Source organism: Quercus robur, chromosome 2 (genome assembly GCF_932294415.1).
Source record: "Quercus robur chromosome 2, dhQueRobu3.1, whole genome shotgun sequence".
Classification (NCBI taxonomy): Eukaryota; Viridiplantae; Streptophyta; class Magnoliopsida; order Fagales; family Fagaceae; genus Quercus; species Quercus robur.
Genome location: NC_065535.1, coordinates 90,395,109 through 90,421,472, shown reverse-complemented (window position 1 = coordinate 90,421,472; position 26,364 = coordinate 90,395,109). Strand labels below are relative to the sequence as shown.

General features: G+C 42.2%; 1 pseudogene; it reads left to right on the top strand.

The window, feature by feature from the left end:
* Positions 1-630: 630 nt before the first annotated feature.
* On the top strand, positions 631-26,294 carry LOC126705330 (glutamate receptor 2.8-like; annotated as a pseudogene).
* Positions 26,295-26,364: the final 70 nt, after the last annotated feature.

Below are 26,364 nucleotides of genomic sequence, written 5' to 3'. Positions count from 1 at the left end.
GATTTTTCCCAGTTTGGAAATTTGTTGAGGTCAGATTTTTCTCAAACATTTCTTTTTCGGGGGCTAGGATTCTAAACTTAAGCTTTCTGCCAGAGCTTTAGCAGTTGATTCTTTTTCTATTTCTCAAGATACAGTGCGGATGGTCAGACTGCGAACTGTGCCACTTTTCCTTAAAACCAATTAGTGATAAAGGAGACACACTCAAATATTTTATAGTAATCAACATTGCACCCCGCAGACCTGATTTTAAAACAGTCACAAAGAGTTTAATTGTGATCCCCCAACAAGGTTGGAGGTATGCCCACCCTCAATTACTAGTCTTGTGAATAGAGATGTAAATACTTTTCAATGAATAAGATGATCTGAACTATCTTCTCATCCAAAAAAATACAAAGACTAATAATATACTAATTAAATGGATGCAAGGGCTGTTGAGGCATTGACAATTTCAGATTGAAGATTGGAATTTGACAGTTATTAAAATTCTTGTGGGAGGACCAACTGTACTTATTTGACTCGTGTGTGATGTGTCCCTCTGGCAATAGTGATCTGAGGCAACCAAAATGTCAAATGTCAGCTGCCTAAAACTAAACAGCTAACGTGTAGTCCCCTCTAGCTAACAATTTGCAAATGGCAAAGCAGAAGCGCCTCCTCTCTAAAATCCTATCCTTTCTCTTGCTCAGCCTCAGCCTCTGGGGTCATGAGCCATTGATGGCAAAGGAGGTGATTCCAATAGGCGTAGTTCTTGATTTGAAGTCCCAAGTGGGAAGAATAGGAGAGAGGTACATGTCCATGGCTCTCTCCGACTTTTATGCAGTGAATGATAACTATCGCACAAGACTCGCTTTCTTCACAAAGGATTCTGGGGATGATATCATTGCTGCTGCGTCTGCAGGTACGTTAAAACTTTGTTTTGGAATAACATGACGATGATTCATCCAAAATGCGAGGAGAAGTGCTACATTATACAGTCTACTAGGATAGTGTGGCCTACAAGGCCAAAGTGTAACATATTAATAACATTTTTAATATTAGGATCTTGCCAATGGAAATAAGTGATCAGCAAAGCACATTCAAACGCACTTCAATATTTAGGGGAATTTTTGTTTCTCTACATACTAACAAACTTCTGAATGTGCAGTCTGGTTCAGTTTAAGTTGAAAAATTAATATGAGCTTTTTGATTTTGCACCTTCACCATTTTACAAACAATTCCTGACATATTGAAAAGTATCAGTTTTGTAGCAGTGATAAGCTTCATGGATGGAGGGACTGTTGATCATATTCAAACATGGTGGTGCACAACATATATAGTTCCAACAAGTTATAAGAAAGTTTATTATCATGGTTTTGTTAATTGTTTTTGTTGTCATTGTTATTGAATATTGCCAGTAAATTTCCATTTTCTAAGTCATTCACTGTTGAAATGAAATCCAGCATTAGATTTAATGAAGAATGAAGAAGTGCAGGCCATTATAGGACCTCAAAAGTCAGCACAAGCAAGGTTTGTGATATGAACTTGGCCGCAAAGCTCAGGTTCCCATCATTTCCTTTTCAGCAACAAGCCCCTCACTTTCTCCATCCCAGAACCCATTTTTCATACGTACAACCCAGATGACTCTGCACAGGTTAAAGCCATAGCAGACATTGTTAAGCACCTTTGGTGGCGGGAGATTGTCCTATTTATGAAGACACAGAGTATGGAAATGGTTTAATTCCCTATTTAATGGACCCTTTACAAGAGATTGACACTCGGGTGCCTTATAGAAGTGTCATTCCTCCATCTTCTAATAATACTGAAATCATTAAAGAGCTCAACAAGTTAAAGGAAAATTATACAAGAATATTCCTTGTGCACGACTGTTTCACTTGGCTCAAACTTTTTTGTACTTGCAAAGAATGCAGAAATGATGAGCGAAGGGTATGCATGGATCCTCACAGCAGGGTTATCATCTTTGCTAGTTCCTATAAGCTCAAAGGTCATGGACTCAATGCAAGGTGTAGTAGGAATAAGGCCACATACTTACCCCCATCTAACGTCTTGAAGATTTCGAAAGAAAATGGAAGAGAAATTTAACCTCAATCAAAACAAAAACCAAGAGTACTACTAGCTTTAACCTATTTGGATTATGCGCATATGATACAGTTTGGGCATTGGCTATGGCGGTGGAGAAGGCTGGCATAGTTCATTCTAGCTTCTTGAAGAAAAATGATAGTGACAGTAATGTTGATCTTGCAGCCTTAGGCATTTTTGAAATGGGTACAAGGCTTCACAATACAATTGTAACTGTTAAATTTCAAGGGCCTAAGTGGGAATTTTCATTTGGTTAAGGGACAGCTAGAGCCTCCAGCCTTTGAACTGTTCAATATAATAGGAAAAACTGAGATTATTATTGGATATTGGACTCGGCAGAGAGGGTTTTCAAAAGATTTGAATGATAATGGTGAAGAGGCAAACTCAGCTTCAAAGGAGAGACTTAAACCACTGATCTGGCCAGGATACACAACAGATCAGCCTACAAAGTTAAGGATTGGGGTTCCAGTGAAAAAAAGTTTTGAAGAATTCTTGAAAGTAGAATGGGATTCTCCTAATGATAAGCCTATCATATCAGGGTTCTCCTATTGATGTGTTCCTTGCTGTACAACATGCATTACCCTTTCCCCTTCCTCATGAATTTATACCCTACATGAATAAAGATAGCAGAGTAATGGGACATACGATGAACTTCTTTACCAAATAAAACTCAGGGTGGGTTTTTTTTTTTGTTTTTTGTTTTTTTTTTTTTTTTATGATTTTCTTTTTGACTCTAGGTAAATAAAAATCCTATGTTCTACCTTGAGTGTTCTACTTCATACTCCACCAACGGTAATATGTCATATGTATCTAATTTTTTTTCTATTTTAAATGACAGTTACTTTATAAAGAAAACAAAATGACATGTTCTAGATTTTGATTGATGGAGTATAATGTAAAACCCTCAAAATAAGACATAAAATTTTTATTCACTTTAGATGGTGTTAGTTAGTTACTTCATTGAACTTTTTTCAAAGTCCATCAATCCGTAATTATCTCTCTCTCTCTCTCTCTCTCTCTCTCTCTCTCTCTCTCTCTCTCAAGGTAGAAGTACAACACAGTTAATGGAGACATAACAATCCTAGCTAATCGCTCCTTGTATGTTGATTTCACTTTGCCATATACAGAATCAGGAGTGTCAATGGTAGTTTCGGTGAAAGATGATGAAAGCAAAAACTTGTGGATTTTCTTAAAGCCACTGAGCTTGAATTTGTGGTTAACAACTGGTGCAGCATTCATTTTTACAGGTTTTGTAGTATGGGTTCTTGAACACCGTGTAAACACTGAGTTTAGAGGCCCTCCAAAGCAACAACTTGGCTTGATTTTCTGATTCTCCTTCTCAACACTTGCCTTTGCTCATAGTAAGTTTTCTTCAACCCTTTAGAAAGAACTTAGGGAAAAGTATATAAAATCCTCCATTTGGCTTCTTCGCAAAACAGGAAAGCCCCTAAAATTTCAAATGTAATTCTTAACCCCACATGTCCATATTTAGAAATGCATTTCACATAAAATAATACTAAATGATGGTTTTGAGTTACACTAAAACACCTCATGAGGTTTTTATGGTACACTCAAAAAGTTCAAGGGGATTAAGTGTTACACAATTAACAATTTACACATCTATATATTACTAAAAGCTTAAGCGTAGCGTTTAATGCTGCTGCTTTTACATTGTGCCACATTAGCTGCTACGACATTCTTTTTTTTCTTTTCTTTTTTAAATTATAATTTGTCCTACAATTTTAAAATGGTTTTTACAATTTTCAGCTCTATAAATATAGCTCACTACTTATTTATTTACTTCCACTATCACTCTATAATAAATCCAGCCCATTACTTAGTTATTTACCTCCACTATCACCCTATAATAAATTTGTATAATTAATCCAACCCACCTCTTATTTATTTAGTTCTACTATCAAGCCCAACTCGAAACCTTTTCAGTTCAGTTTTAGGAATTTGTGTGAGCCTTTTCAGGTTAAAGGAAAAAAAAAATATATATATATATATATATATATATATTTATATTTCCAATTTTCTTATAATTGTTTTTAACATTTATTTTTTTAATATTTTCACTTCTCCAACCTTTCTCTCTCCCTTACCATTTCATCTCCCCACTACTTCTTCAATCTTTCTCCCTTCCTTACCTTTTCATCTCCCTACTACCCTCTACATTAATATCATTCTTCCTCTTTCCCTTCATCTTCCTTTATTTTTATCTCTTCTTATTCACACCCTCTTACTATAATTTGTCACTATCTCTTCTATTCCTATGCAATAGTTTTCCCTCACAAAAAAAAAAAAAAAAAAGGTTCCCTCTCTCTCTCCCTCTCTCTCTCTCTCTAAATTTTTTGGTGGATTTTTTTATTTTTCTTGCATCTCTACTTTAGGTTTATAATTTTTTATATTATTTAAAACTCTATTTTGAGTTAAAGCGATTTTGTTTTGTTTTTTAAATTGTGATTTAGTTTTGTTTTTTAAATTGTTTTTTATTTTTATTTTTTTCTCTTTGATTGTTAAATGTTATCCTATTACGTTCTAAAGAATTAAATATAGCATATAAAAATATAATATTATTCTATTACATAGCATGATTTGGATAATTTGTGAAAGTTCAAAAACGTGTACAAAACACCTTTGAACGTTTAGACCCCCAAAAACAACTTAACCAACTCAAGCAATATGTCAAACAACTAGTGTGCGGAAACTTAACACATGCTATAATATGAAATTGGTTAAACAACTATCTAAGCCATAACAAAATAAAACCACAGCAGATAAAATAAAGGCAAAGATAGAGAGGAAGGAAGATGCAAACACAGAGACAACACGCGATGTGTTATCGAAGAGGAAACCGAAGTCCTCGGCGAAAAACCTCTCCGCCGCCCTCCAAGCGGTAATCAATCCACTAGAAAATACAGTTGGGATACAAGGACAGCAATAGACCCTCCAAGCCTAATCTACCCAGTGCACCTAAGCCCTCCAAGCTTCTTGCTCCAACGAGGTTGCGCCGAACCTTTTTCTTTTCTAGCTTCCCGGATTCCGCTACTAGACCGTAGCATCAACCAATGAAGATTGGCTCCTTCCTAACTGCTTCCCAGAACTCCAAACGACTGTCTCACAGAGATGATGATGGTGAGAACCAGGTTTGGTATAATGCCTCTCAAGGATTTGACAATGGAGAGGAAGAGAGTAAGGGAATTTGAAGAGACTCTAAGGTATAGATTGTGGGTGAAGCAATCTGGTTTTTCTTTAGGGTTTCTCTCTCAAAATTCTCTCTGGAAGCTCTCTTTCAATCGTGGGTTAAAGGGGTATTTATACTGGAGTGGGAGAGGAATGTGAAACGTCAGGTTTTGGCAAAACAGGGGTGGCTCGCGGCTTGACCTCGCGGCTTGACCAAGTCGCGAGATCCAGTCGCAAGTTAACCGTATGGCCAGTTGTCCTGTTTTGTCCTGTAGTGCTCCAGCTAGCATGACTGTTCATCTTCCAACATGCTTGGCACGTGTGCAGCTTCTGGCGGCTTGCAGCCGCGAGTCCACCCGCGAGTCCCAGCCGCGAGTCTCTGTTTTCTTGCACACTCTTAAGCAAACTTCACTCTATCTCACTCACTACCCTTACAACAAACCCACCTAAATACAGGGTAACTAAATGCTGAATTACAAGCAAATTTGGCACGGAATAAAGCCAATTAGATGGTTGAATAAATTCAACCTTACAATCTCCCCCTTTGGCTATTCCGTGACAAAACCCTAAAACAGACTCTAGACTTAACACGTGAGTTGGGAACAGTTGAACAAAACTCACTCACACCTAACTCTAGAAGCTGTGAAGCACTTGAATCATATGAACATAATACTCCTGAAACACAACAATACACCATGATCATTGTAAGCAGAAAATTATAAATGCATATGAAACAGACAATATGTGATCAAGCAAAGATGGAGTTAATAGACAAACCATGGCTTGATCAACTAAGTGAACACCACAAGGTAGTGATCACAGTGCTCATTCACACTTGGAATGAACACAAGGACATACAAGTTAACAAGCACAAGGCAAAACACTTGTATGCTCAACACTCAACCAATGCATAGCACACAAGGCATATGCATCTAGGAACAATCCTACAAGGGCACAAGAGTGACAGTACATAAACCAAAATGCATAACATTTAGATTAAAGTACTGATTTCAACATAGCATAAAGGCTGCACTAAGCAAGGTACAAACCATAAAGCCTACAAACTATGCATAAAACATTAACCCTAAAAGCTTACAAAAGCACATGGGTACAAACAACAACATCCTGAATAACATCATCAAGATATATTAAAGATTAAACCAAGAGTATATGAAATGAGTTAGAAACAGCTATACACCAAAACACAGTGTATCAAAACCATAAAAACACTAAAAACCATAAACCATAAGTTTAGAGAATAAGACTAAAAACAAAAGTATGTGTGTACTCCCCCTATCACTATGCACACTTCCCTTTGAACTTTTCTCCCCCTTACTGAATGCTCTCCCCCTTTTTGTCACGAATAGCTAAAGACTCTCGTCCAACTTTCGTTGAATCTCATCTAGCTGATTTTCCATAGTCTCGAGGCGCATTTGGACATGGTTGTTTGTGGAGTAGAGAAGTGCCACAAGCTCATCAACGCGTTTCTGAATATGCTCAAGTACACTGCCGACTCTGTCAGTATGAGGAGCAGTCTATGCTTGCGGAATACCAGCCGGTAAAGCTTCAGGAACAGCACGTGATGTAGATGTGGTATGTGCAGGTGTCTCTGAGTCAGGGGCAGATGGAGTAACCAGAGAGATGTGAGCACTTCTTGGTGATTTAGAGGAATGACTTCTGCTCGCTTGAAGAGTGAACAAGGAAATGGGACGTTGACGAGTCAACATTTTACCATCTGCAGGAGGAATAATGCCTGCACGAAGAATGAGCTTCATGACGAGACTGCAAAAAGGAATAATTCCTCGAGCTGCAGATCGACACGCGGTCTTCCTCAAGGTGTAGTAGATGTGAGCACATATATCAATGGGGGCTCCTGTAATGAGGTCACACAGAAATAGAGCTCTCCCAAGATTGATGAATGTAGTGTTGGACAGTGGGTAGAGATTGGTGAACATGATCAACTTTAGTGTGGTCAGCTCAGGTGCAAACTTTGCGGTGCTGATGGAAGTTCCTACACTGGATACTTCATGATCGTGTCCTAGGATTTGTAAAATTTCTCCAACCTCTGGATTTCGTTCATCATAGGGAGTTAAATTCACATTCTGAGGTCTGGTGATGCTGAGAAGATCTGCGATGGAGTTTGGGGTAACACTAAACTCTGTTCCTCTGACCCAGAAAATGAGTTGAGGTCCAAGATCAGTTGCATTGGAGAAGCATTCTTTGACCAGCTCATCCATTGGATCATCAAAGTTCCCGAACAAGTTTGCCCAATCTCGATTCTCAAAGATTCGAGGGATGAAAGTGGTCCCTAAAGTGTTGAACTCTACCACCCGTTCCACTATAGTGGTTGACTTGTCAAACACATTTGAGTAGGCGTGTGAGTTAAGTGGAAGTCTGAACCTATCCTCATTTGGATCTTGAGATGCCTGAGATGATAGACGAGTCCTTTTAGCAACTGGTGTTGCTGGTTCGTCAGCAACAATGTCTTTACCCCTGGAAGATCGACGAGACATCTACAAGAGAACAGGCCAACAGAAAAGAACCAAGCAACAATACCCCACAAGATGATTGTCAACAAGATTCAGTGTAAACAATATTTCAATATATAAACACAAACTGAAGATAGTGCAGACCCAATCAAAACTTCCAACAATACACAGAAGCACAAACTAATACGTGCATCAAACTTGGTGATAGTGCACCAAGACATAGAAAGACAGCACAACTGACAAAACTGTCATTGAGACAGGTTAACATGACCGTGATATGCAATTAGATACTGCATTTGAACATTTAGAGCAGATAACATAATTCACTCCATCAGAGACATGAACAAGGGGAAAATATTTCAACATGAAGAAACCACACATCCACACCAACAACAATACATTATGTTATCATACATTATGTTATCATAACAACTCAGTGACCAAAACCAAACACCAACAACAATACTCAAGCAAGTGTAATGAGTAAGTCAAATAGACACCAAACCCATTTCAGAAAAGATTCTCAGATTCAATAATAGGCAAAAATCAGAACAATGAAAGACACATTGTGACTGCTCAGCATGAAACCAGGTGAGAACAATATCAAACACGACACTCCATACCCATTACACTAAGAGATAAGTATAACAAATACAATACCAGTCCAAACAGTAACAGAAATATGCAGGAAAAAGAAAGTGAGATTGAGAAAGCAAAACCCATACCTTTTCTTGATGATTTGGATAAGAAATGAAGCACCAATGAGGTTCGAAAAATGGATTCATGAAGTGTTTGGAAGGAAAAAAACAGTTTAAAGAGAAGATGAACAGTTACAAAAGTTCGAGGGAAAACTGAAAGAGGTTTAAAAAACTGCTCCTGTTTCTGCAAAACACGCGATTTTCGCGACTTGTTTAAGTCGCCACACAGTCGCCAGCTCAAGCCGCCAAAGCACTCAAGAACAAAATTTTGAAAAATTTTTCTAAGTGTTTTTCGCGACTGGAAGGTCTACCCGCGAGTGAGTCGCGAGCTGAGCCGCGAAAATCTCTGAGTGAACCTCGCGACTGGACCTTCCATTCGCGAACAAGTCTCCAAAAATGACCAGCGAAGATGCGACTGAGGCTCGCGACTTGACATACCCGCGACTGAGCCGCCAAAACAGGGCAAAACTGTATTTTTGAAATTTTCAGATTTTTCAAACAAAATACTTTCCAAAAACACCTAAAACACTCAAAAATCTTTTTGTGCTTGAATTAAAAAAGATTGAGCATGTGAAAACATATTTTATCAAGTACAATCACACAAATGAATATGGCATTTATTGAACATAAACTTGTGTGTTGTGTGTGGATACCAACAATGAGATAGTCATTCGTCTAATGTGAAGCTTCAATGATCAATTCAACCAAGGCATACACAATTAGCACTAGATCATGTGACCAATCTCAATTATAGAAATATATATATATGATCTCCCACACATCTTGATAACATAACTTGGAGCTTTTCATTTTACTCCACTTTCAATCATAACATTTGATCTTTTTGATCTTTTTGAGGCAATCATCTCTCATTGTGAGAGAGATATATAACATTTCTCTTTGAAGAACAGGCCTTTGGCCTTTTTGAATGAACATTCACTTTTAATATAAGGTCGCTTACCCTTTTTCCTAGTCAAATACTAGAATGTGCGACAGGCTTTTGCAGCTCAATATCTCTTTTCATTTGGAGATTTACATTTGGTGAGCTCTTTTTAGCAAAACAAAAATAAAAAGTGGGAAGATATATAGACACAAGTCTATGCATGTCTCAAGATCAACATAACCATTCACTAATCATTCATGACAAGTTTGAAGATCTATTTACAACAATCACATAGATTTCAAGATTTTTCCCACAGTGATATGAGTGCATGAAAACAAGCAATGCTCGAAAATGCACAAAGCCATTAGCACAAAGGTACAAGCCAAAACAAGTTTTAAGACAAAACTCAACAAAGTCAATCAAGCTTTTTGATTTTCTAATTTTTATGTGATTTTTGGATTTTTGACACAAGAAACAAAAAGATTGATAAAACAAAATTAAAAATATTCACAAGAAGACAAGCAAACAACCAATATCAAAAACAGCAAGCTTATCAAACAAACATAGTCACAAAGCATAGGAAGTATTAATGCATGGACATGTTGTAATGCTTATGCATGAGTACCCTTTTTCACCCACACGTCACTTGCGTTTGGGGTGATTTCCTTATAGGATTGGGTACGGGAGTTAGGGCTTTCAAACCTTCGTGAGAAGCTTTCCAAGCAGTTGGTGAATGCACTAATCATCTTCATCACGTTCATCATTCCGGGATCTCCATTTTGATCTCTAGATTGATCTCCTGCCCAAATTCTCCTATCAATTCTGGGTCCTCCTGACCTTTGAGGAGTTACACTGTTCTTTGCTCTCAGCTTTTGGCAATTTGGTCGAGTATGCCCTTGAAGTCCGCAATAATGGCAGACATAAGTTCCTTTAGGACCTCTTTGTGGTCGTGGACGTGACTTGGCACGGGATTCAGACCTGCCCACAGATTGATTACGATGATTCAACATCTGTTGGTCCACCACATTCTTCTTCTCCTCCACCTCAAGCTTCTCACCAGTAAGGTCAGCTACAACTAGATCTTTGGCCTTTACAAACTTCACTTCTTTAGTGACATTTCCAGATGAACTACTTCCTCCGGTATATCCCAATCCGGATTTATCTGAAAAGCTCTTTTGAGATGATATAACATCATCTAGCTTCTTGGTGGTGACCCTCTCTATTTTAACATTCGCTTGCACAACCTCATTCTCAAGAAATCTCACTTTTGTGTAAGTTTCGGACAACTCACCATTCAGTGTTTCTATCTCACATTTGGCCTCCCTATATCGAATTAGGAGACTTTTGTAGTCCTCCTCAGCCTTCTTCATTTTTCTTACAGCAGCCTTGGCCACCCTTGTGTACTCACCCGATTTCTCCAAGAGTGAGTTATAATTCTCTTGAAGATTTGCTGTGCTTTCTTCTTCTTCAGCTTTTGATTCTTCAACAATTCCTAGTGAGTCATCATCACTATGTTCTCCAAGGTCTCGTACAAGCATATTCAACTCATCCGAAGACTCAACATGAGCAATAGCCATGAAAGCTGAATAGTTCCCTTCTCCATCACAGCTCTCTTCAGATTCTGAGTCAGACGAATCTGAGTCACTCAAGGTCGTGGCATACACCTTGCCTTTCGATTTCAAATAATTCGAACATTCCTTCTTAAAGTGTCCATGCCCGTTACATTCAAAACAAGTGACACCTTGTGTGGGTTGGGATTCTTTTCCATCTTTCTTTTTGAAATCCCTCTTCTCCCTTCCAGAATTTTGGAATTTTCTTTTATCATCAAATTTGCCATTATTTTTGAATTTCAAAAACTTTCTGAAATTTTTGACAAGGTAGGCTACATCTTTGTCAACCACATCTTCTCCCAATGAGTCTTGATCTTCCACCTTCTCATTAATGGTCTTTAGAGCAAGGGATTTACTCTTCCGTTGATTGGGCAGCGACATCTCATAAGTCTGCAGAGAACCAACCAGCTCCTGTACTTTGATGTCGTCAAGATCCTTGCTCTCTTCAATGGCTGTCACTTTAGCACGAAAACTTTCCGGCAATGATCGAAGGATCTTCCTTACAATCTTTGAGTCCTCCATTTTCTCCCCCAAGTTAAACTTATTGACAACCACCTCATTTAGTTTCCCATAGAAAGAGTCAAAAGACTCATCCTCACTCATTTTAAGCTCCTCAAACCGAGTGGTCAGCATTTGTAACTTGGTGTCTTTCACTTTCTTCGTGCCTTCATAAGTGGTTTCCAGAATCTCCCATGCTTCTTTGGCAATGGTAATGTGAGAAATCCTGTGAAATTCATCTGGAGACACACCACAAAAAATAGCATTGAGTGCTTTACTGTTAGCATTAGATGCAGCAAGTGCTGCCTTATCCCATGTGGATTTGGCTGCCTCAGGTTTTGTCCAACCAATCTCAACAGCATCCCAAACGGATTCATCAATAGAACATAGAAAAGCTCTCATACGAACCTTCCAAAAGGCATAATTACTACCATCAAAATATGGAGGTGCATTTAGGGATTGAGACCTATCCATCTCAAAAGGGAGTCAAGGATCACACAATGGTAATGAAACCAACAGCAGTGTACCCGCTCTGATACCAATTGAAAGTTCAAAAACGTGTACAAAACACCTTTGAACGTTTAGACCCCCAAAAACAACTTAACCAACTCAAGCAATATGTCAAACAACTAGTGTGCGGAAACTTAACACATGCTATAATATGAAATTGGTTAAACAACTATCTAAGCCATAACAAAATAAAACCACAGCAGATAAAATAAAGGCAAAGATAGAGAGGAAGGAAGATGCAAACACAGAGACAACACGCGATGTGTTATCGAAGAGGAAACCGAAGTCCTCGGCGAAAAACCTCTCCGCCGCCCTCCAAGCGGTAATCAATCCACTAGAAAATACAGTTGGGATACAAGGACAGCAATAGACCCTCCAAGCCTAATCTACCCAGTGCACCTAAGCCCTCCAAGCTTCTTGCTCCAACGAGGTTGCGCCAAACCTTTTTCTTTTCTAGCTTCCCGGATTCCGCTACTAGACCGTAGCATCAACCAATGAAGATTGGCTCCTTCCTAACTGCTTCCCAGAACTCCAAACGACTGTCTCACAGAGATGATGATGGTGAGAACCAGGTTTGGTATAATGCCTCTCAAGGATTTGACAATGGAGAGGAAGAGAGTAAGGGAATTTGAAGAGACTTTAAGGTATAGATTATGGGTGAAGCAATCTGGTTTTTCTTTAGGGTTTCTCTCTCAAAATTCTCTCTGGAAGCTCTCTTTCAATCGTGGGTTAAAGGGGTATTTATACTGGAGTGGGAGAGGAATGTGAAACGTCAGGTTTTGGCAAAACAGGGGTGGCTCGCGGCTTGACCAAGTCGCGAGATCCAGTCGCGAGTTAACCGTATGGCCAGTTGTCCTGTTTTGTCCTGTAGTGCTCCAGCTAGCATAACTGTTCATCTTCCAACATGCTTGGCACGTGTGCAGCTTCTGGCGGCTTGCAGCCGCAAGTCCACCCGCGAGTCCCAGCCGCGAGTCTCTGTTTTCTTGCACACTCTTGAGCAAACTTCACTCTATCTCACTCACTACCCTTACAACAAACCCACCTAAATACAGGGTAACTAAATGCTGAATTACAAGCAAATTTGGCATGGAATAAAGCCAATTAGATGGTTGAATAAATTCAACCTTACAATTTGGTATTTATTCTGTTACATAGCATGATTTTTTATAGTGTTCAATTTAGATGTTAAACTACGAGATTTTACTAATTTTTGTTTATTTTCTAATCCTTTGTGGTAGACAAAGTACTCTTAATAATTGTATTAGAAGTACTCTATAATGTCATTTATTTAAAGAAAGGTAAAGGTTAGCCAAACGAAAATAATCAGATAGGTGACAAATTTTAACTTTTGCAATTTTATTATTATTATTATTATTATTATTATTATTATTTTATAACAATGCATGTATAGAAATTTAATTCTTAGATTTTGCTAATAATTGTTTATTTGATAATAAGTTTTGGGCGGTCGAAATTATAATTTCTACAAAGAAAATAACCTTAACAGATTATCAAAAAAAAAAAAATTATCCTAATATTGGTTCAATTAATCATTTTTAAGTTTTATTAATTTTTTTTAGTTTACATTTGTAGGGGCGGTTTTTGGGGCCCAGGCCCAGCAAAAGAGTGGTTCTGACCCAAAAGACCCTAGACAATGAATTTGTAGAGAGCGGGTTACAGAACTAGGGCTGGATGAAGTGAACGTTAATTAGTTGCATGCCATGCAACAGTCTGAACGTAAGAATATTTCATTTATGTTCACAGGATACCAGTTCGAGGAGACGTATGAGTGCACCTCTTGCTCTGATTAAAGATTACAAAATTCTTTAATCTCTCTCTCTCTTTTTTCCCTCTAAATTTTTTTTATCCCTTCTTCATGGGGATTTCCTTCTCTTATATAGCCTCCTTAAATTGATAAGAGCCTTACACTTGTTAACCATCTGGACCTTCACTTGAGTGTCTGTCCCATCGGACATCCACCTTATCTTTCTGTGAGTTGCAATGGCCAATATAACACTGTTTGCTTGTCTTCTCCACATTAATGCGGTTGAAAAAGTAGCTTCCTTGCATTTAATGCGGCAATTGTGGTTTCTCCCTGGACGTCTTACATTTTCCTCTATTTTCCTGCTGTGTGAGGCTCATCCTACTACCCACGTTTGTTTGGGATGGTTCTTCACTATGGAGGGGGCGCATATTGGGCCCGTATTTGTGCGTCCGAGGAGACATTCCTCCTCGGACGTCTTTTTAAATAAGCTGGGCTCAACAGGATTAGGCTGGAAGTCTTTTGGTCCCTCTTTCCCCTTTTGGTCATGGTTAGGCTCCGTGCGGGGCCCAAGGCCCATTGTTGACTTTGGGAATTTTACCCTTACAATAGCCCTCAAAATTCCGGCTCTTTCTTTCTTTTCCGAGGAGGAAAGGCAGGATTTTGACATTCATAGGATCATTTATTGTGGATTCCTGCTTCACCCGTGCGGAGATATGCTTCTCACGTGCCTTATTAATGATGGAGGCGTTTAATGACCCATGAGACGCTAATTATTGCTTTTAGCGGTTTTATATCTTTTCAATCCAACGGTTGGATGCTAGATCAACGGTTGATATCATTTCCATTTCTCTAGGCGGGAGTATGTCTGTCTAGCTTCTCCCGGATATATAAGATTTTTCAAAGGCATTTCCTCCCCATTTTTTGAACAAGCACTCGAGCACTCAGAGCACTCTAGTACTTTCCCTTTCAACGTGTTCACGCCTTCGCAGTCGACCCCTTGAAGATTTCCTGTAAGTTCCTCACCCGTAAGTGCACATTTCTTTTCCGTTGCCTTTTCCGGCATTATTCCTTAAGTAAATCGTCTTCGCGTCACCTAGGATTAGGGGGATAGGTAAGCTTGAGAAAATGGTAGATTCCCCGGCCGGTATGGAAGGCTTCAGGGCTAAGTACCGTATTCCGCCAGAAGTAGGTCTAGAGTATTGTTCTTTGGAGGAAGTCTTAATCAAGAGAAGGACGGGGCAAGTTGCCATTCCAGTGATAGCCTTTGTGGAAGGAGGAATGACCATCCCTATGGGGAGGATAACTAGGGATTATTTGCGTGGTCATAGGTTGGCCCCTCACCAATGCGTTGCGAATATGTTCCGGATTCTGGGGTGCATAGACATCTTGAACGATCAGATGAACCTCGGCCTTACATGGCATGACGTGGTTCAAATATATGAATGCCATAGCCTCGGCGACTCATATTACTTGAAGTCCAGGTCCGATGAGGTGAGGTTGATATCCTGCCTTCCCAAGTCCAACAAAGGGTTGAAGGACGACCTTTTGATCGTCTCCGGACCATGGCACGATGGTATTCACTGCCCGGTCAGGGCAGGAAAACCAAGTGGGGCACCATAGAGTTAGATCCCTTGGAAGGGATCTTAGTTTTGATCTTTCTTTTTCTTCGTTTCAATTTGATTTCGCTTGTTTGCCTCCTCAGGTTAACGTAACCCTTTCTTTGGGCTTTGCAGACAAGGCGCATACGACTCCTCGGCTAAGTTTGGTCAACGTCCCAGCACTCAATTTCCTTCTAAGGTCTGAAATTTACATGAGTGCAGACGGGCAATTGCGGGCTGCACCTCTGATTTTGGACTACGAGCCCCTTTCACGTGCTCTAGTGGACGCCGGTCAAGCAATCAGGGCTGGCAGTCCGCGATTAACACGAATCGACGTCTCCATATTAGGATTTCTCGCTTCGAGCGATTTAGCTCCCGTCCAGCTGCCTGCTCAACGTGCTCTTCCCATAGCAGTCATCCCAGGGGAAGAAGCCGATTCCTCGCACTCGTCTTTGGAAGATCAGATAGACCAGTTCCATTTCGCCGAGGAGGGAGAGGTGTCGGCCAGGCCAGTAGAGCTCTCGGATTCTGATTCAGATTTAGACCGCACCTCGGCAGCCCCTGATCTTGGTCTAGTAATTACACAAGTCGATACCAGCCAAGAGATCGAGGAAGAAGGAATGGATCTGAAACCAAGGTCTGGTCTTAGGGGCCTCCTTTCCAACAGGAACAAGGGGCAGTCCTCCAAGGATGTCCCAAAGGAACAGCCTACCTCCAAGACTCCTCCTCCTCCTCCTCCTCCTCCCACATCGGATGCGGCACTGCAGCCTATTCCCAATTTGAGGTGAAAAAGGCCTGTGGAAGAATTGGAGGAGGGCGAGGTTGGCCACGAAAAGGCCAAGCCTCAGAAGAAAGGCAAAGAGACCAAAGAGCCTAAGGAGAAGAGGACCAGGTCCATTGATAGCCAAGACGAGGCGGCTATTCGAAGGGAACAGCGGATATGGTCGCCACGGCTCGAACTGGACAGCGCCCGAATTTCCTGGGATGCGACCTTGTGGGAATCCCAGCGAGGGCAAGCGTCATTCTTGGCTGAGGCCTTGCAGCAGCCTCTTCTTTTGCCTCGCGATATGAAGGGTCTCCGGGATACTCGGCAACCAAACCTCTTCATGTCGCTGAAGAGGGACATGGCTGTGGTAAGTGAAAACTTCTCCTATCTCGTTTTCTTACTACGTATCTATTTATCCGTCATTCTCTTTCAATTAGCCCTTTACTTTTCTGGCGCAGGTCACTCAACAAATCTTTGTTGCTAAGGAATGGGCCAAGAAGGCTCGTGAGGACCTTCACAGTGAGGCTCAGTCCCGCTGTGCTGCCGAGAAGACTGCTGGCGACCTCAGGCAGGAAAATGATGGCTTGGGCAGTGAAGTAAAGGAGGCAAAAAAGGGTCGTGCGAGCGCGGAGGCCGGCCTTAAAAACGCCACTAAGCAGGCTGAGGATCTGCGCCAACAGCTCTGCCAGTCCGAGGAAAAACTCGTGACAGAGAAGCAGGCGGTTTCAGATCTCAAGGCCGAGCTTACGAAGGTCAAAGAGGAGGCCCGCCTGGACAGGGAGGCGGCCGAGAAAGCAGTGGTAACCTCTTATGATTGCGGAGTCAGGGACACTGAAATCAGGCTAACCGAGGAGGTGGCCGCTGTTTGCAGGGATTACATCACCATGTCTTGGGGTGTAGCCTTGGATCGGGCAGCAGTCCCAGCGGACTCCGATCTCCGTAAAGTTGAGAATATCTTTTTTTCGGAGGATATTCGTGAGATTCTCGATGTGGTTGCCCCTGAAGAGCCTCTCCCAGCGAAGGCCTTAGCCTCGGACTCCCCTATGCCTGAAGCTGAGGATGCGCAGCCGGCCGTGAAGGACAAGTTGCCCGAAGACAGTCTTTCAATCAGGGAGGTTGTTGCGCAGGCTAAGGAGGCTGTTCCGGGACCCAGGCAGCAGATGATCAACCCGAGCCTACTCAGGGTTCAGACTTAGGAAAGTAGCGTAGGACTTTATTTGTTTTACCCTTCATATTTTGTTCTGTTAATGTTAGTAAAAGGATCGCGTTTGGATGTTAATGAAAGGTGTCGTTTTCCTTTAAATCTTGTTGTTTTACTTTCTCTTATGTTTTCATCATGAATGGATGTCTATTCTGCCATTAACTGTTGAAAACCAAGCATGAGTGAATGAATATGTAGAAAATGATAGTCGATAATTAGACAAGATGGCTGCGAGGTTAATTTGTTAATTTCCCCCAAGTCTGTGGTCCGAGGAGCCAGGCAGGACTTGGGTTCTATTTAACACTTAGTGAAAATGGCTGCGAGGTTAATTTCCCCCAAGTCTGTGGTCCGAGAAGCCAGACAGAACTTGGGTTCTGTTTAACACTTAGTGAAAATGGCTGCAAGGTTAATTTCCCCTAAGTCTGTGGTCCGAGGAGCCAGACAGGACTTGGGTTCTGTTTAACACTTAGCGAAAATGGCTGCCAGGTTAATTTCCCCCAAGTCTGTGGTCCGAGGAGCCAGGCGGGACTTGGGTTCTGTTTAACACTTAGTGAAAATTGCTGCGAGGTTAATTTCCCCCAAGTCTGTGGTCCGAGGAGCCAGGCAGGACTTGGGTTCTGTTTAACACTTAGTGAAAATGGCTGTCAGGTTAATTTCCCCCAAGTCTGTGGTCGAGGAGTCAAGCAGGACTTGGGTTCTGTTTAACACTTAGCAAAAATGGCTGCCAGGTTAATTTCCCCCAAGTTTGTGGTCCGAGGAGCAAGGCAGGACTTGGGTTTTGTTTAACACTTAGCGAAAATGGCTGCCAGGTTAATTTCTTGGGTTCTGTTTAACCCTTAGCCCAAGTAGCTGTACAGTAATGTGGCGACAAGAATTATGTCTTTCATTAATAACAATACATTTTCAGGTTATTTACATTCCAAGGGTGTGGCACTACATGTTCATCCAAATCTTCCAAAAAGTAAGCTCCTATGCCGGCTACGGAAGTGATACGGTATGGGCCTTCCTAGTTTGGTCCGAGTTTTCCCCATGCAGGGTTCCTCGCGGTGCCCAGGACCTTCCTCAGTACTAGATCCCCGGGAACCAATGGCCTTGACTTCACCTTGGCATCGTAACCCTGCTTGAGCTTTTGCTGATAGTATGCTAGGTAGACTATTGCGCTTTCCCTTCTTTCTTCGATGAGGTCCAAGCTTTTTTCCAGAAGTCTGTTATTAGCAATGGGGCTGAAGGCAGTAGTCCTCTGTGTTGGGAAGTTTATCTCCAGTGGGATGACAGCCTCGGCTCCGTAGGTCATTGAAAAGGGGGTTTCTCCCGTGGACTTGCGAGGTGTGGTGCGGTATGTCCACAAGACATGGGCTAACTCTTCAACCCACCTCCCTTTCGCGTCGTCCAACCTCTTTTTCAGCCCATTCACTAGGGTTTTATTGATGGCTTCCGCCTGTCCATTACCCTGTGGGTAAGCCAGTGTGGAGTATCGATTGATAATTCCCAGCTCATTACAGTATCTTCTAAAGGCTTTGCTGTCGAACTGGAGGCCGTTGTCCGAGATCAGGGTGTGCGGGGTCCCGAACCTAGTGATAATATTTTTCCAAACAAACTTCTTGACATCAACGTCCCTAATGTTTGCCAGTGCCTCAGCTTCGACCCACTTTGTGAAGTAATCGATGCCGACGAGAAGAAATTTCTTGTTCCCTGCCGCTTTGGGGAATGGTCCTAGTATGTCTAGGCCCCATTGTGCAAATGGCCAAGGGCTGGACAGCGGGTTAAGTTCTCCGCCTGGCTGGTGTATGTTCGAGGCGAACCTTTGGCACTGGTCGCACTTCTTCACATATTCCAGAGCCTCTTTATGCATGCTCAGCCACCAGTAACCCAGCGTTATGGCCCTGTGGGACAAGGACCTACCCCCCGTATGATTTCCGCAAATTCCTTCATGTAACTCCTCCAGGATGAGTTCAGTAGCCTCTAGGTGCACACACAACAGGTATGGCCCTGAAAACGAGCGTTTGTAAAGTTTGGAGTCCTCGGACAACCAGAATCGAGAAGCTTTCCTCCTAATTTTGTCGGCCTCAACCTTATCGTCTGGCAAGGTGTCGTGCTTTAAGAACAGCACCAGAGGATCCATCCAGCTAGGTCCTGCCCTGACGTTGTGTACCCGAATTCCGTTGGTATTCTCTGTTGTTGGGCGGTAGAGATCTTCTACTAAAATAACCTGAGGAAGTGGTTGAGCCGAGGAGGTGGCCAGCGTTGCGAGAGAATCAGCATGGGTGTTCCCGCTCCTGGGTACATGCGTTAAATGGAAGTGAGAGAAATGGGTCTGCAGGTGCTTAGCCCGGACCAGGTACTCTTGCATTCTTTCATCCTTCGCCTCCAACTCCCCGTTTACTTGTCCCACGATGAGTCTCGAATCCGAGAACATGTTTACAAATTTTCCACCCAATTTCCGGATCATCGACATTCCCTCCAATAGCGCCTCATACTCGGCTTCGTTATTCGTGGCTGAGAATCCGAGCCTCAACGATTTTTCTATGGTTATCCTTTCGGGAGAGACCAGAACGAGCCCCACCCCTGAGCCCCTTTGGTTCGCTGCACCGTCGATGTGTGCTTTCCACCAATTGTGTTCATGCTGAGAGACTGTGCTGATTAGTTTCTCATCAGCACTTAGTGATCCCGACACTTCCTTTCCTTCTAGTGTGGGCTCCGCAAATTCGGCTACTAGATCGGCGAGGACATGACCTTTTACGGCGGTGCAAGGCATGTATCTAATGTCGAAGGCGCCCAGAATCGTTCCCCATTTTGCAATTCTGCCTGTGTAGTGGCGCTGCGGAGGACGGATTTCAACGGAAGTTGAGTTAGCACGACTACAGTATGTGCCTGAAAATAGTGGGGGAGCTTCCGCGTGGCTTGTACGACGGCCAAGATAGCTTTTTCGAGGGGGAGATACCGGGTGTCTGCCTCCTGCAATGATTTGCTTACATAATAGACGGGTCGCTGCGTGCCGTTGTCTTCTCGGATTAGCACTAAGCTCACCGCATGAGAGGCTACTGTGATGTAGGCGAACAACACCTTGTCGACATCGGGACTGGACATAATCGATGGTCAGGCGAGGTATTCCTTGAGCTGTTGGAAAGCTAAAGCACACTCCTCAGTCCACTCGAAACCCTTCCACTTGTGCAATAGGAGGAAGAATGGCCTGTATCTGTCCGCTGAGCGGGAGATGAAACGGTTTAAAGCAGCTATCATGCCGGTGAGCTTCTGGACTTCTTTGGGATTCCGAGGAGGCTGTAGGCTATGAATGGCTCTTATTTGGTCAGGGTTAACTTCTATACCTCTGTGGGTCACCATATAGCCTAAGAATTTTCCTGATCTCACCCCAAATGAACATTTGGATGCGTTCAGTCGTACCTTGTACTTTCTCAGAATTTGAAAGACTTCGCCGAGGTCTCTGATGTGGTCGGCCACCAATTTACTTTTTACCACCATGTCATCAATATACACTTCAACGCTCTTACCCATCTGCTGTTCAAACATCCTAGTCATCATCCTTTGATAGGTCGACCCGGCATTCTTCAAGTTGAAGGGCATCACCTTATAATGATAGTTTCCGACTGGGGTGACAAAAGCAGTTTTTTCTTGGTCTTCGACAGCTAGGGATATCTGATGGTAGCCCTGGAAGGCGTCCAAAAAACTCATTCGGGGGTGTCCGACAGTCGAATCTACCAATCGGTCTATCCGTGGCATGGGGAAAGGATCCTTCGGGCAGGCCTTGTTTAGGTCCATGAAGTCTACGCAGACCCGCCATTTCCCGCTCTTCTTTTTTACCACAACTGTGTTGGCTAACCATTCGGGGTAGAATACTTCTTTGATAGCCCCTACTTTCTTCAATTTTGCGACCTCTTCTCTCACAGCGTCTGCATGTTCTTTTGACGGTCGCCGAGGAGGTTGCTTCTTAGGCATTATAGCCGGGTTAACATTAAGGTGATGGCATATGAGATCTGAGTCAACCCCGTGGGCCTCATAGCGATCCCAGGCGAATATGTCCACATTCCGTCGAAGAAAATCAATTAGTGTTGACTTCTCCTGGGGTGGTAATTCTGAACCGATCTAAAAAAACCTCTCAGGGTCTGATCCGACGAGTACTTTCTCCAGATCCTCACAGCTCATCTCCGTGGCTGGTCCTCCACCACCCGCAGTTGGGACCGGAGTCATTAATTGCTATAAGCCGTTCTCGGCCAAAATGGAAGGTCCACTATTTGGTCGTCGTGAGATTGCTGACACCATGCATTGCCTAGCCATTCCTTGGTTCCCTATTATTTCTTTGACTTGACCTCTTGACGGATACTTCACTTTTTGGTGCAAGGTTGATAGCACAGCCCCTAGTGCATGAAGCCACGGTCGGGCCACAATAGCTGTGTAGGGGGAGTACGCGTCTACCACAATGAAGTTCACCTCCACGACGTCTGAGTCTGTTTACACATGCAACCTAATCATGCCTTTCGGGGTGACGGTTTTTCCTTCGAAGCTAACCAGAGGGGAATCGTATGGCGACAGGTCTTCTGGCTTCAAGTTCAAACCCTTATACAAGTCATGGTACATTACTTCCACGGCACTGCCTTGATCAACTAACACCCTTTTCACGTCATAGGCTCCAATTCTGAGCGTGACGACTAGGGCATCATCGTGGGGTTTAAGGGTTCCTTGTTTGTCCTCCTCCGAGAACCCGATTAAAGGCGTGGCAATCACTCTGGCTCTCTTGGATTCCCTGTCATCCAGCTCAATCGAGAACCTGCCCACTGACATTACTCTGAAAGGGCTGGAACCGGTCCTTCCAGGTGCGGCAAGAATGACATTTATTGTGCCAATGGGTGGCCTCAATGTACTTTGTCTGGTTTTGATATTTGACTGTTCCTGCCATCCTTCAGGGCGATGCAACAGATGCCTCAACTTCCCTTCTCGGACAAGCCGGTCCAAATGGTTTTTCAGATTCCTGCAATCATCGGTGGTGTGACCTGGCTCTTGGTGGTACGCGCAATACAGATTCTGATTATGTTTCGAGGGGTCACCTGCCATCCTGTTCGGCCATTGAAAGAAAGGTTCGCACTTCACCTTCTCTAGGATCTTGTGTAATGGTTCTCGGAACACAGCATGGACTGCCTAAGCCCCAGTGGATCTAGACTATTCTGCGTAGTCTCTTCTCGGCCTGTTACTGCTGTTAAAGCGATCCGACCTGAAGTCCCTCCTCTCCTGAGGGACAACCTTCGCTTTACCCTTCCCCATCTGCTGGTCCTCCTCGACCCTTTTGTACTTGTCAATTCTGTCCATGAGTTAGCGCACGCTGGTGACTGGCTTCCCAGTAAGGGACTTTCTTAAGCCATGCTCTGTCGGCAGGCCCCTTTTGAATGTACTAATGGTGACGTCATTGTAATTTCCTTCTATCTCATTATACATTTCCCAGTACCTGTCTGAGTAGGCCTTCAGTGTCTCCTCTTCCCGCATGGACAAGGATAGGAGGGAATCTAGGGGCTGAGGGACTCTACTGCTGGTAATGAAGCGGGAACCAAAAGCTTGTCTCAGCTATTTAAAGGAATCTATGGAATTCGGCTTGAGGGCATCAAACCATCTCATCGCCATAGGTCCCAAGCTGGACGGAAACACCTTACACATTAACGCCTCATCCCTGGAATGGACGGTCATCCTCTGATTAAATTGGCTTACATGCTCTATTGGGTCAGTCCGACCATTGTATATGGCAAACGTTAGTTGATGGAACCGCCGAGGAAGCTCTGCCCTCTCTATTTTACGCGTGAAAGGCAACTGGGAGATGCGATCCAGGGCCTTGCTCATGGCATCGTTGGCCAGGCCTTGGTAAGATGGGCTTTTGTGGCCACGCTTGCGAGGCCGCTCTTCCTCGTAGGAAAAAGTCTCGCTCGGAGGGGTTCTTGATCTTCGCCTGTATTCGTCATCCTTATCACTGCTACTGTCCGAGCTGGGTGAAGGACGTTTTCGTTGCGCTTGGCGCAGCTTCTTCTTCAAATCATCAATCTCTTGCTGTAGAGCCTTTCGATCGTTTTGCTTATGGGATGCATGACCTTTCCCTTTCGAGCGGCTTCTACTCATGTGAGAGGTGTTCACACTGCCCTCTCGTTGCTTATCTTGGTCTTTCTCTCGTTCAAGATTCAAAAAATTGTCCTTCCGTTGGGAATCTGCACGTCCGGTTTGGCGCAGACCTGATCCTTCCATTTCTTACAGTTTCACTTGTCAAGACACAAGTTCTCCCCACAGACGGCGCCAATTGTAGGGGCGGTTTTTGGGGCTCAGGCCCAGCAAGAAAGTGGTTCTGGCCCAAAAGACCCTAGACAATGAATTTGTAGAGAGCGGGTTACAGAACTAGGATTGGACGAAGTGAACGTTAATTAGTTGCATGCCATGCAACAGTCTGAACGTAAGAATATTTCATTTATGTTCACAGGATACCGGTCCGAGGAGACGTATGAGTGCACCTCTTGCTCTGATTAAAAATTACAGAATTCTTTAATCTCTCTCTCTCTTTTTTCCCTCTAAATTTTTTTGATCCCTTCTTCATGGGGATTTCCTTCTCTTATATAGCCTCCTTAAATTGATAAGAGCCTTACACTTGTTAACCATCTGGGCCTTCACTTGAGTGTCTGACCCATCGAACATCCACCTTATCTTTCTGTGAGTTGCAATGGCCAATGTAACACTGTTCGCCTGTCTTCTCCACATTAATACGGCTGAAAAAGTAGTTTCCTTGCATTTAATGCGGCAGTTGTGGTTTCTCCCTGGACGTCTTACATTTTCCTCTCTTTTCCTGCTGTGTGAGGCTCATCCTACTACCCACGTTTGTTTGGGATGGTTCTTCACTGTGGAGGGGGCGCATATTGGGCCCGTATTTGTACATCCGAGGAGACATTCCTCCTCGGACGTCTTTTTAAATAAGCTGGGCTCAACAGGATTGGGCTGGAAGTCTTTTGGTCCCCCTTTCCCCTTTTGGTCATGGTTGGGCTCCGTGTGGGGCCCAAGGCCCATTGTTGACTTTGGGAATTTTACCCCTACAACATTTATTAATTTTTTTTTAGTTTACATTTTTTTGGTGTTTTGGATTGTTCCTATATTACATTTATGATTGTTCCTGTAATAAATAAAAATATAACTACGAAATACATTACTCATTATTAGATTAGTTTAAATTGTAAAATTTTTTTTAATAAAATTACCATAAAAATAATTATCACGCGCAATGTGCGGGTTCGCGGCTAGTATAAATAATACCACATAGGCTTAAGTGTTACACTCATGACCTAAAGGGCTTTCTGTGTTTGACAAGAAAACCATGATAAATTTTGTGCATTTTTTTCCAAGATTTTATTCTCCCTTTGTAGTTAGTTTCAATTCAAAACATAGATATTCATTATGCATGTGTATATTAATAATAATTTAATGGTGCCTACAGGGGAGAAAGTCGTAAATAATTGGTTAAGATTTGTGCTAATCATATGGATTTTCATGGTACTCATCCTGACTCAAAGTTATACCACAAGCTTAACCTCAATGTTGACAGTACAGAGATTGCAGCCTACATTTGCTGATGTTAAAGAGATTAAAAAGAATGGTTATTTTGTTGGATATCAAAAGAATTCCTTTGTTAAAGGGATTCTAATAAAACAATTAGGTTTCCACGAGTCCAAGTTGAAGCCATATGAAACCCATGAGGAGTACCACGAAGCACTGTCAAATGGAACCCACTATGGTGGGGTTGCAGCTATTTTTGATGAAATTCCCTATTTGACGTTGTTCCTTGCAAAGTATTGCTCTAAGTATACCATGGTTGGACCCATCTACAAAACTGATGGACTTGGCTTTGTGAGTCTCTCTCCACTCCTTCCCCACTCCCACCCCCCCCCCCCCCAAAAAAAAAAAAGGGCTAAAGTACCCTTCTAATAAGTCTTAAAATTTGGGATGGTTTTATTTTGATTTCATTGTCAAAATGTTTTTTTATTTTGTTTTTAAAATAGTGACCAACATTGCCCTTGCTAACAAAACAATGTTGGTTCCTTTGGTTTTTCTTTCTTAATGGCCAAATTAGTCACAAACATGAATTGAATGATCATTTTGAAAATTGAATCAAATTTGGTGGACCAAAATGAAAATTCTCAAAATTAAAACAATCCAAAAGGACCAACACTTTTCAGATCAAAACTGTAATTTAATCTAAAGAAAACCCACCTGAGTTTCTTTTTATTTTAAGAATGCAATAACACCAACTACTTCTTCAGTAATGCCCTTTATTATTTATTCTTGGTCATTCTCATCATGCTTCATAACTAATTCTTATGTTTAATAAATATGTAATTCATATAGTAATTCATATGAAATCGACTATTCTATTTATTTTTATTTACAAAATGCTATATTTTTTTTAAATGTTTCTTCAAGCCTTCCAACAACGATCTCCTTTAGTCCCTTACATTTCAAAGGCAATTTTTAATGTCACTCAAGATAAAGATAAAATTGAAGCTATTGAGAAGAAGTACTTTTCAAGTCAAATTGCCTGTGAAGGTCAAAGCACCATAATCTCTTCATATAGTCATAGTCTTGGCGAGGACAGCTTCAGGGGCCTCTTCGTCATCACAAGAATCACTTCTATGGTTTCACTCTTGGTTTATGTGTTTAACTTCATTTACTCACACTGACTAGTTTCAAATGACAACTATAGTACTAGCAACTCCTTTTGGTCCAAAATAGTTGAAATGGCAAAACATTTTGACCAAAAAGATCTCTCTTCACATGACTTCAAAAGAGAAGAATCAAGGGTGCATGCTGTAGTCAATCCAAACGTTTTTGACCCTTCACCTAGACCTAGTATTGATGAGATGCAAAGCCACTCAAGGAATTCCATTGAAGGAATAGATGGTGTGGTTATACACAATGACAACAAAAGTCTTTCTTCAAGCCCAAGGCATGAAGATGCATCTATGCTGGATGTACACAATTCATCATAGACATGGTTTTTTACCCTAATATTTAAGATAATCTCATTCCCCTAAGTTTGTTTAATCATTTATTACCCGA